The 10,957-nt window shown below is 52.1% G+C and overlaps 1 long non-coding RNA gene across 1 annotated transcript; it reads left to right on the forward strand.

Annotated features, from left to right (window-relative positions):
* The first annotated feature begins 1,828 nt into the window (after positions 1 to 1,828).
* On the forward strand, positions 1,829 to 10,691 carry LOC135179305 (uncharacterized). The gene is made up of 3 exons (XR_010303977.1): positions 1,829 to 1,892; positions 3,466 to 3,542; positions 10,254 to 10,691. It is a non-coding gene; the product is annotated as an uncharacterized LOC135179305 (long non-coding RNA).
* Positions 10,692 to 10,957: the final 266 nt, after the last annotated feature.

Below are 10,957 nucleotides of genomic sequence, written 5' to 3' on the forward strand. Positions count from 1 at the left end.
CGGAGGCAAAAAGCAGGAGCTGAGCAGCTTGAAGGAGAGGAAGCTGGGGGGTTAGCAGGCTGCCTGCCTCCCACCTCTGGCAGCCACACGGTGCAGGCTTGTGCATGGCTGTGGCTGTCTGCACCTGCTCTGGAGAGCTCTGGTGTTGGCAGCCTCCTTGCTTTGAGGTGGAGTCCTTGCCCTTGAGGAGCAGACCATGCTCTCTCCATTTGTTTTGCAGAGGGCTCAGGGAAGCTTTCAGGATCAGAGGCTTAAACAAGGGGGTGTGGTGAGCACTGACAGTTTGGGAAAAACACAAGCAGCAAAAGGTTCTGATACTGTCAGAGAACATGACAGGCAAGTTCACAGCCCCCAGAGGCCTTTGGCATCTTGTTTTCTTTTGCCAAGCAGGGACAGCAATCCTGTGCAGTGACAGAGTCACAGGCAGTGACCCTGTGGCAGGAAGGGCAGAGCTGGAGATGCTGAGAGCAAAGCAGAAAGCTTTAACAGGGGCTAGGGAAGATGGGTACCTCTTTTTTTTTTGTGCGGGGAGGATGCTTTGAGGCATCTGGAAATTGTTCCTCCAATGTGCTCAGCTCCATCCACTGCACCCTGGATGCTGAGATTGAGTCATAGAATCAGTCAGGGTTGGAAGGGACCACAAGGATCATCTAGTTCCAACCTCCCTGCCATGGGCAGAGACACCCTACCCTAGAGCAGGCTGCCCACAGCCTCGTCCAGACTGGCCTTAAACACCTCCAGGGATAGGGCCTCAACCACCTCACTGGGCAACCCATTCCAGGGTCTTGCCACTCAAGGGCATCCCTTGCTCTCAGGGCATTCTTTCCTGATGCTTGGGGGCTGCCAGGGCTGATGGGACTTCTGGGGCTGGAGAGTGGGGAGTGAGAGGAGCAGGCAGTCTAAGTCCTGTCTCCTTGCCCTTCACCAGCTGAAGGTGCCAGTGCTAAGGGTCAGGCAGTTCCTGCCCAGTGAGCCCTGGGTGGGTGGTGAGCACAGTCTGGACACAGCACTAATGCTGCAGCCCCTCGGCGCCACAGCAAAATGGTTCTCCCCATCCAAACAGACCTTGCCTTGTTCCCAGGCTAAAAGAAGGGGTTGTGTGATAAAAATCTGCAGCTGGTCTCTCTTATCTCCCACCAGTGCTTGCATTAAATGTCAAGACAGTGACTTCCTTGATGCTGAGCAATTTTTTTCTGTGCACGCATCTAGCTAATCAATTAAGTTTCTCAGCAGCTTCCTCCAGCATTCAGGTTTGGAGAGGAGGGGGGAGAGGAATTTGTTATTCTGGGCACTGCTGGAGAGGCATGAACTGTACTAAAAGCAAATTGGTTGTGCTTTCCAAGCACTGACACTCTTCACTCACAGCTCGGCTTTCTTCTCCTCCCTCAACCTCCTCCCTGCTCTCCTGAACGCCCCTGGGAACAGCTCTGGTCTGAGCAGCTCACGCAGAGCTGACCTCAGGCACATCTGCTCTGCCCTTTGCTGCACCCTGCTATGGGGGGGACTGAGTGCTGGGGATGCTCTGGGTCCTAGGAAGAGACACAGATGTTCTGCTTGAGATAGGGTCTTCATACATCAGATCAGCTCTGTACAAGGGGGTAACATTGCTGTGGAGGCCTCTCCCCTGCTTTCCCAGCTGCAGCTGGTACCAGATGGCATGGGGACATACTGGAGCAGGTTGGTTTGTCCCTCTCTACTGGAAAAATAGCCTCTCTTGGTGCCATTTTTTTAGTCTTTTCCCAGCTTGTTTTCCTCCTCCTTTGTTGTTGTTCCTAGCCCTACCCAGGCGTGGTCCTTCTCACACTGTGATGCATTCCCATCTATCCCAGCAGCCTTGGACTTCATGGAGCTGAGTGCTGGGCTGAGAAAGAGGAGTGGAAGGATCCAGCAGGGTGGGTGGAGGCACCAAGGAATGTGGGGTGTCTGGGGTGATCTTGGGAAGTTTTATGGATGGCTGAGAGGAGCTGCATCTCCTGCCAGCTTGGTTACACCCCTGCTCTCTGCTGCTGAGGCTGTTTTGGATGTATTTAGCAATGCAATGGCCATGGCCTAAGCATGAGAGCAGCAGGATTGCTGGGGTCAGAAGGGCCACAGAGCCTTGTCAGGAGCTCAGCCAGTTGTGCACAACTCCTTACTGCTCATGCTTTGACCTGTGAGGATGTACACACACATCCTCCCAGGCCAAGGAAAACTTGGCCCAAGCAGAGCTGAGCTGCTGTTGACTGGGTGGCTGGTGGGTAGGGATGGCCACAGCTTGGATCCAGCCTGTCCTGGAACAAGGTCTTTTCCATGAGGTCTTGCCTGGCAGCCTCGGTGGTGCCTACTCAAAGGCTTTCCTGCAGGCTTGTTGCCCTAACATTGGAAATCTCAGAAGATAGAATGAGAAGGATCTGAGTGAAGAAAATGACCCAAACTCTCAGAGGGTTGTCTTCCTCAGCAAGAAGATTTCAGCCACTTTCAGCCCTGTTCTCTATAGCAAGGCAACCTGGTGCTGATGGCATTGCTCTGGTAGAATAAATCCCACAGATGTCCTATTTGGGAAGTAATTTGGTGACCCAGGATGCCTGCTACCAGTCTTCTTTCCAAGCTGTTACACAATACTACTGTGGGGTTAATGAACTAAAAACATCTGGGAGCAATCAAAGCTATTTAGGCTCTGGGAAAGCATGGCTGGAGAAAGTCTGAAGGAAGCAACTTGAAAGCTCAGCACTGTTAAAAACAGTCTGGAAGTCTTGGAAATTAAAACTAGGGTAGCATCTACAAAGAGTGAGGAAGTATGAGGAGAAAGATCTAATATCCTCTGAGGAGCAGAGAGGAGCCAGAATGAATTGTAATGCTTGAGCCTCTGCTAAGCTAGAGAGCTTTAAAAATTGGTTTGGAACAAACAGATCTGCCTTTCCTGAAGCTCCTCTGGCAAGGGAGCAGAGAGAAAGGCCAGAGGTCTGCCTTAAAAACAGCCTGGGGAGTGGAAATATGGTTTAGTGACAGATCATCACAACCCTCCCAAAGCCTGGTCACGCCGATGCGGGGCCAGCTGCAAGCAGTACCTGCCAGAGCTGGCTCGGGGGATGCAGGGCACACAGTAGAGCTTCGGGGCCAACTGGCATCCCTGGCATGGTGCCACAAGCCAGAGTACAGCTGTGGTAAGGAGGATGTAACCTGCAGGCTTTGCTTTCCAAGCAGCAAGATGTGTGCTATTGCTGGCTGGTGGCATCACCTGGCAAAGGGGAGCGGGATGAAGGGTGTCACGCGTGGAGGTGAAGGAGGAAGCCTTGCTGCTTCCTATCACGAGGAATATGCTCAGGCCTCCTCTGGGATGTAGCTCAGATGGCTGTGGGATCATCCTGGGTGGGCAATCTGGGGCTGGAAGCTGGAAACACTGCCTGTGGGAGTGTCTGGCTGGCAGCAGGGACTGCGATGCTCCATGCTGAGCTACCTGCAGTGCTGAATCTGTGCCTTTTGCAGGAGCCCTGGGGGCTGCTTTCCTGGAGTGACTTGGAGAAAGGCCATGGATGAAATCCCTTCATAGCATCACTGGACAGGCAAGTCTGCTGCTGGGAAATCTCACTTCTGATTTATAGCAGCTTTAGTCTTGAAAGGTTCCCTCTCAGTGCTTTCTATTCTTGCTTTTGTTGCTTTACATCTCCTCCTGCTTCTGCCCCAGCTGGGTCTGGGATCCAAGAGCAGCCTGGGCACGGGGAGGGTGGGCACGCTGAAGGAAGGACAGTGGGACAACCAGCCATCACAGGAGCTCTGGAAATGGTTAAAGATTTGGGGAGTCCAGGTCTGCAGCATCCTCCCTGGCAATCTGGCCTCCCCAGCCCCCCTGTAAATGAGAAACCACATCAGCTTCTCACTCTATTATTGCTACGGAGCATTAGAGTCTCTCATTTAGGATAAACATTCTCATCTCCAGCAGAGCATGAATAACATTAAATGAGATAGTTAAAATGTTTCAGGCCAATTATAGCCCTGGTGTAACTTCAGCAAGAGTTACACCAGGGATTAATTTGATCCGGAGAGCTCTGCCTCCTGTTCTGAACTGGGATTCCAGCACGGGTAATTACATCCTGCTTCTCTGCACTTCCTCTGGAGTTTTAATTGGGTTGAATGGACCAAATCCGCAGCAAGTGTAAATCAGTGTAATTGAGCTCTCTCTGGAGAGGAACCCTGCTGATTTACACCCTCAAATCTGGGCCAGCCTTCTCCCTTTCCTCTCCTCCAAACTCCAGCTGAAGCCTGCCCAATGAAGGGCAGTGTGGGCTGAGGAAAACTGCCCCGACCCAGCATCAGCCTCCCTAAAAAGGACTCAGCTTCTGCCCTTTCCTTCAGAAAGTCACCAAATTGCCAAACTCCAACTAAGAGTCAAGAGAGCTCTGTCCTTCCTCTGTCCTGTTGGTGCAGGAAACATCTGTTCTAGGTTACAGGCAGCTCTGGGTGGGTGCACAGCAGCCTTCACCTCACTATTCCTCCTGCTGGCAAACCCACCACCCCTATCTCATGCTGTGGGGCCAGTCTTCACCTCCCAGCCTGAATCCCAGACTGGGCTCTATGTACTCGGAGACAGGCAGCTGGACTGTCTCCTTTTCCCTCTTCCCAGCCCTCTCAGTAAATCAGCATTAATGAGGGACATTTGACCCTCTCTTTCCCTCAACAGCCTCAAGAAGCATTTTTGTACCATGAGATAGTAAAGAAACTTGAAGCAATTTCCTCCCCTTGCTTCTACTGTAGTTTTTTGATTGCTTTTTTTTTGGGAGGGGGAGTGTTTTGAGCAAAGAAAGAGCATGAGCAGCCTTTCGAATGCCTCAGAAGTGGGAGCAGAGAAGAGACAGCAGCATCTGATATGGAGGGGATGGAGCAAACAGGCCAGTCAAGATGGAGTGACTCCAGCCTTGGTCCACTTGGTCCATCAGAGCAACCACATGTACTACTGAGACAGGAGGGTTGGAGCTGGGAAAGTGTCCTGGCTGGCTACAGTTAGCAGTGGGATTCTGAGGCATTATCTCACTGAGCTGGAGCCTGCACAGAGCCATACGTTCTCCACAGCCAATTGTCTGCAGAGGTGATGGTGGAGGGAAGGGTGCTGGGAACTCTCTCCCTCCCAGATTTCCAGGACCTTCTGCTGCTGGGTGGTCTCTTTCCCTTCTCACAGCCAAATGATGAAAACAGACAGTCAGATAAACCCTAGAGAGCTAGGCCCAGCTCTGCCCCCTCCTCTGAGCTGTTTGGGACTGCTGGTTCCACCCCACCTCCACCCTCCCACTCACCATTTCATTTCTGTTTTGGTTTTTCCCAAAGTGTATTTTAATGGGAACTGAGATGGAGAGAAGAACAAAGATGTCACGATCCTTCCTTCCTCCTCAAACAGATGTCAGTGTGACCATGACAGCAGGATCAGAATGGCAGGACCATGTCCTTCCACCTCCTGCCCTCGAGCAGACCATCAGAAGAGCATAGAACTTTCAGAGAGTTCAGTGCAGAGCCACAAAGATGATTAAGAGAATGGAGCATCTCCCTGATGAGGAGAGACTGAGGGAGCTGGAGCTCTGCTGCTTGGAGGGGCAGTGGTGGAAGCTGAGGCATAGGAAGTTCCATGGAAACATGAGGAGGAATTTCTTTGCTGTGAAGGTAACAGAACACTTGAACAGGCTGTCCAGGGGGGTTGTGGAGTCTCCTTCTCTGGAGATATTCAGAGCCCACCTGGGTGCATTCCTGTGTGATCTGATGAAGGTGATCTGCTCTGCAGGGGGGTTGGACTGGATGAGCTTTTGAGGTCCCTTCCAGCCCCTGACATTTTGTGATCCCATGATTCTGTGATCCCATCCCTCAGAGTGCTGACGGCGGCTCCGTGCCTGGCCCGTGAGGGCTGTCATTACCCATTCTCTGTTTCTCACAAAGCAGAGTGTGGCTCTGGCCAGCAGAAATGATTTACAAAGCAAAGCCAATTTCCACTCCCACCCACCAAGGACCTTGGGGGACCATCCCAGCTCTCGGCACAGGCAGCGAACACCTCGCCATGGCCAACAACCCTCACACAGCCACAGGCAGGCTCTCCTGCTCTTAGCTCAGCTGCTGGCTGCAGCTGATCGAGTAAATAAAGAACATTTCTCACGAAATCCACCCTCTCGGAGGTCCCCAGGCACGGAGCTGCCCTTTGCAGGGCTCAGGAAACCTTTATCTCCCGAATCTGCGCCACCCCCGTGCAGGCAGCTCCGCAGGCACTGTTTGCAGACCCGCGGCTGCGGCACAGAGCCCTGCTCCCGCCAGCACCCTGACATTTGCAGGCATCCTTTTGCCATCTCCAGCTGGCCCCACCTTGTCCTTTCTGGGATTCTGGGGTTTTGGGGTTTTTTGGGTTTTTTTTTTTGGTGTGTGTGTGCTGGTCCAGATGGGGAGAAAGGTCAGAGATGCTGATGGCGAGAGCTGGATTTTCCCAAAGGTCAGGATGACTGTGCCTGGGCTAACCCTGCAAGTCTGGGCTCCAGTCGGCTGCCCTCAGAAGGTCACACTGGGCTTTGTTCCTTGGCTTTGGGGCTATCACAGCTCTAGCATGCATGCATCTGCATTATGAGGGTTGTTGAGTCTGGAGAAGAGAAGGCTGAGGAGATCTCAGGATCACAGGACATTAGAGGTTGGAAGCGACCCAAAGAGATCATAGAGTCCAACCCCCCTGCCAGAGCAGGACCATACAATCTAGCTCAGGTCACAGAGGAATGCATCCAGACAGGCCTTGAAAGTCTCTAGAGAAGGAGACTCCACAACTTCTCTGGGGAGCCTGTGCCAGTGATCTGTGACCCTCGCAGTAAAGAAGTTCCCCCTTGTGTTGAGGTGGAGTCTCCTGTGCTTCAGCTTACATCCATTGTTCCTGGTCCTATCTCAGGGAGCAAGTGAGCAGAGCCTGTCATGTCCCCCCAGCCCCCAGCCCTCGATATTTATAAACATTTATTAGATTCCACTCTCAGTCTTCTCCAATCTAAACATCCTCAGATCCCTCAGCCTCTCCTCATCAGGCAGCATTCCAGTCCCCTAATCATCTTTGTAGCCCTCCCTTTGACCCTCTCCAGCAGATCCCTGTCCCTCTTAAAGTGGGGAGCCCAAAACTGAACATAGTACTCAAGATGAGGTCTCACCAGGGCAGAGTAGAGGGGGAGGAGAACCTCCTTCGATCTGCCGGACACACTCTACTTGACGCCCCCCAGGATCCCATTGGCCTTCTTGGCCACAAGGGCACTGCTCCCTACAACTCCCTGCAAGGAGGTAGCAGTGAGGTGGGGGTCAGTCTCTTCTTCTAGTATCAAGTGATAGAATAAGAAAGTGTTGCACCAGGGGAGATTTAGGTCAGAGATGAGGGAAAAATTCTGTCCTGCAAGAGTGAACAGGCGTTGGAACAGGCTGCCCAGCGAGGTGGTGGAGTCACCAGCCCTAGAGATGCTCAAGAAATGTGTGGACAGGGCACTTGGGGGCATGGTTTCGTGGTCACAGTGGTCTCTTAGGTTGATGGTTGGACTGACCTTAGAGTTCTTTTCCAACGAAAACAGTTCTATGATTCTGTCTTTTTTTGGGGCTCCTCTCCATCCTGTTTCTGACCTCAAGACCCTCCTCGTAGCTCATCACAGCCCACCCAGAGCTGAACAGTCTCAGCCCTGATGCTTCCTCTGCAGCCAAGCTCCTGACCTTCATTTTCTTCTAAATCAATACTTAAAAGCCTTCCTACAGCAATACCAGCATGTCAGGGGAGTCCAACTGATTTATATCATCTGAGGAGCTGATTCTGCTTTTGAGGCTTCAATCCTGATAAGCTTTTGTCTTTCCAACCTCTTGTGTGCTGCCCTCAGCACCTGTACATTGTATTCATCCTCTGGCACACACTCACACACACACATCCCCTTCCTGCCTTGGCTCTCCATCTTGCTTTTAATCTGCTATAAAATGAAGTCAGCTCCAGGTGAAGCAGTAGTTTATTCTTCCTGATCAGAATATTTATTTGTTTTTACTAAAAAGAAGGGAGGAAAAAATGGTTTGAAGCAAGTTGAGGTTGTAAAGGCTTTATTAAAATGCTTCAAGGGGGGAAAAAATATCTACCAGGAACATTCTAAAGGCATTTGTGAAATTCTCACTGGGGAGAACCAAGCTGCTGGGAGTTCTTGTCCCTATGTCTGATCTGATCTCAGTGGCAGGGAGGTGATCCTGAAGCTCCAGGATGGGGAGAAGTTGCTGCCATCAGCCAGGAGCATCCCAAACAGGAGCCACATCCCAGGTTTCTTCCCCACTGTTGCTAGTCAGCTGCTGTCCTTCCCTCACTGCTGTGTGTCCTGCTGGTGGCTGCCAGCGGTGGTCAGCTCTCCAAAGGGAGCAAGCAGCCTGTTCTGGGTGCAAAGCAGGTGGGTTTGGCACGGAAGCTTTGTGCCAGCTGTGGTGAGGCCAGCACAACTGTGCCTGCGGGAAGGATTCTGCTGCGCAGCTACTTCACTCCCCAGCCAAGCAAAGACCTGTCTCGTTCTGCCGTGTATGCACCAGCAAAGGCTTTGGGAAGTGCTTCTTCAGTGGGGTTGAAGCTGATGTTTGCAGGTCCATTGGTCCCAGTGAAGGATCAATGCAGACTGATAAACTTTTCCCATCAGGACATTTGTTTTCCCACCAGGACACTGAGTTCTCAAACAACCGAAGGCTTGCACAAGAAACCGGCTGCCTCGGTTTGGCAGCAAACAGAAAACAGGAATATTTGTCTTTACTCTAAAACCAAATTTTTGTGGCTAAATAGAGCCAAAAATATATCTTCCCCATCCCCTCCTCCCCCCAACTTCTCCCAGACACGAGACATCTCTGAATGCTGAAAGCAACCCTTCCCTGCTGCAACTGGACCAAATTAAACCCAGCACGAGACTGCTGCTTAGCAGAACCAGATGTGCCTCTGCTGCTGTCATCTGCAGCAAGCTGTATCTGCAAACTGATCTTTTATTAACAATTTATATGGTTAGGAAAGCTGCAGAGGCTGTGCCAACCCTATGGCCTGGAGCAGGATGCTCCATCACCCGTGGCTGTGGGCAGCCATATGGCTTGCTGAGGGCATCGCCGTGGGGCTGCTGGGCACCCTCCAGGCCTTAAAAGCAGGCAAATTTCCTTTCTGCATCAGTCTTCATCCTGGTACAGGTCCTCCCCGAGCTGTGGCAGGGAGCTTGGGTGATGTGGGTTTGTCAGCCTATGGGTTGGTGTTGTGGGTGGTTTTGCATGTACCAAGGCTGGGATGTGCTGGGTGCCAGCTGCAGGGCGCAGGGAAGCTGCAGGAGGAGAAGGAGTCATGGTTAATGGTTTGGTAAGAGCTGGGATGGATGAAGTTATGAGCCCTGGGGGGTCTTCCAAAGGGAAGGTAGGGCAGGGAGAGTCCCTGAGCTGCCCACCAGCATTTGCAGAATCACAGAACTGTGTCAGAAGAGACCTTCAAGATCATCAGGTCCAACCATTATCTGACTCTCCCAAGTCTTGTGCTGAACATTCAGCCATGCCTTGCAGTCTTGGGGGAGGTTAGGAAAGACAGACTTGGCTTCAGTTTCCCCCTCAGACCTCATCTGTGTGCCCTGGCCTAGAGCAGCATCCCCTTACCAAAGGTCTCCTCCTGGGGCTGTGACAGCAGTGTGAGTTGTCCTACCTCTGCTGAGAGCTGCAGATGGACAGCTTGGAGCCAGTCCTCACTCCCTGGAGTCACTGTGCAGGACAGAAACCCACTTTAGTCCCAGACCTCCACGTCACATTCATTCCATCCTCACCCCAATGGGACCACTACCTGCTCTGCTGCCTTTTGTGTCCTGATGAGGCGCTCCTGGCATCCAGGTAGTGGGTAAGAGGCCATGGAGGAAGGGATGGATTTGCCCTCACCTGGGAACTGAACTGCTAATGGAAGTGATGGGAAAATGGCCTTTTCCCTTCCAGTCTGGCCATTTCAGGATCTAATTTCTTTCCCTCAGAGCAAGCCACTTTTCTAGAGCCTTCACAGTCTTGGCAGTAGTCAAAGAGACCTTTAAACCCTGGGTGAGATGGGAAGGAACCATCATTAAAATGCCTGGGGAGTCTGTGAGCAGGACAGAAAAGCAAAGGCCAGGCTTTCTACCCAAAATGAGCACTTCCTTTCCTCAGTTTTCCCAAAGCTGCAGCTACCCCAGGTAGCCACTGCATCCCACCTGCTTCTAATCCAGAGCGGTGTTATGTGGTGCCAGGGTCACAGCCAACCTCTCTCACGGCTTCTTCTTCTCCCTTAGGGTGCCTGGGGACAGAGAAGATGGGGTGAGCTGTGGACAGTGCTGCCAGCTGTAGCCTTTGCTAAGTGAAAGTATTAACTTGCTGCTTTTTAGTATCTCTTTTTTGGCCAGAAAATAACTGACTCATGGTAGTCCTCCATCACCCACTCTCTCCAACCAGCTGTCCCTTTATCACAGCCCATCCTTCCCCTGGGCTTTGGAACTGGGTCACTGAGTGGCATCCAGCAGTGCTTGCTTCCCACTGCAATTCATAGAAAGCAGACATAGCCCCTGGGTGCTTTTGGGCAGCTCAGCTTTGTCTTCTTGGTACCCATCTCAGCCAGCCTGGAAAGGGGTGTTTGGAGGAGCAGGCACAACCCTCCGAGGGACCCAGGGCTCTGCCAGCAGCACTTCTCTGTATCTCTGTCATGCCAACATTCATGGCTTTGCTTCTTTGCTACCTGGTAGGACTGGATGCCTTTGAACCTCCATCCCCTGCCAAGCTTGGCTGAAATAAGGCAGCAGGCTCAAAAGCCATCTGGGGAGCAGCCACATGCATGTAGACACAGGCATGGCACTATCACGGAGCTTGCTGCCTGTGGAAAGCAGGCTGAGGAGGGGGCAGCTTCAGACAGTCACTGTATGGATTGGGTTGGAAGGACCTTTAAAGGTCATCTAGTCCAAACTCCCTGCAGTCAGCAGGAGCATCTTCAGCTAAAGCCCCA

The sequence above is a fragment of the Pogoniulus pusillus genome, chromosome 11, assembly GCF_015220805.1.
Source record: "Pogoniulus pusillus isolate bPogPus1 chromosome 11, bPogPus1.pri, whole genome shotgun sequence".
NCBI lineage: Eukaryota > Metazoa > Chordata > Aves > Piciformes > Lybiidae > Pogoniulus > Pogoniulus pusillus.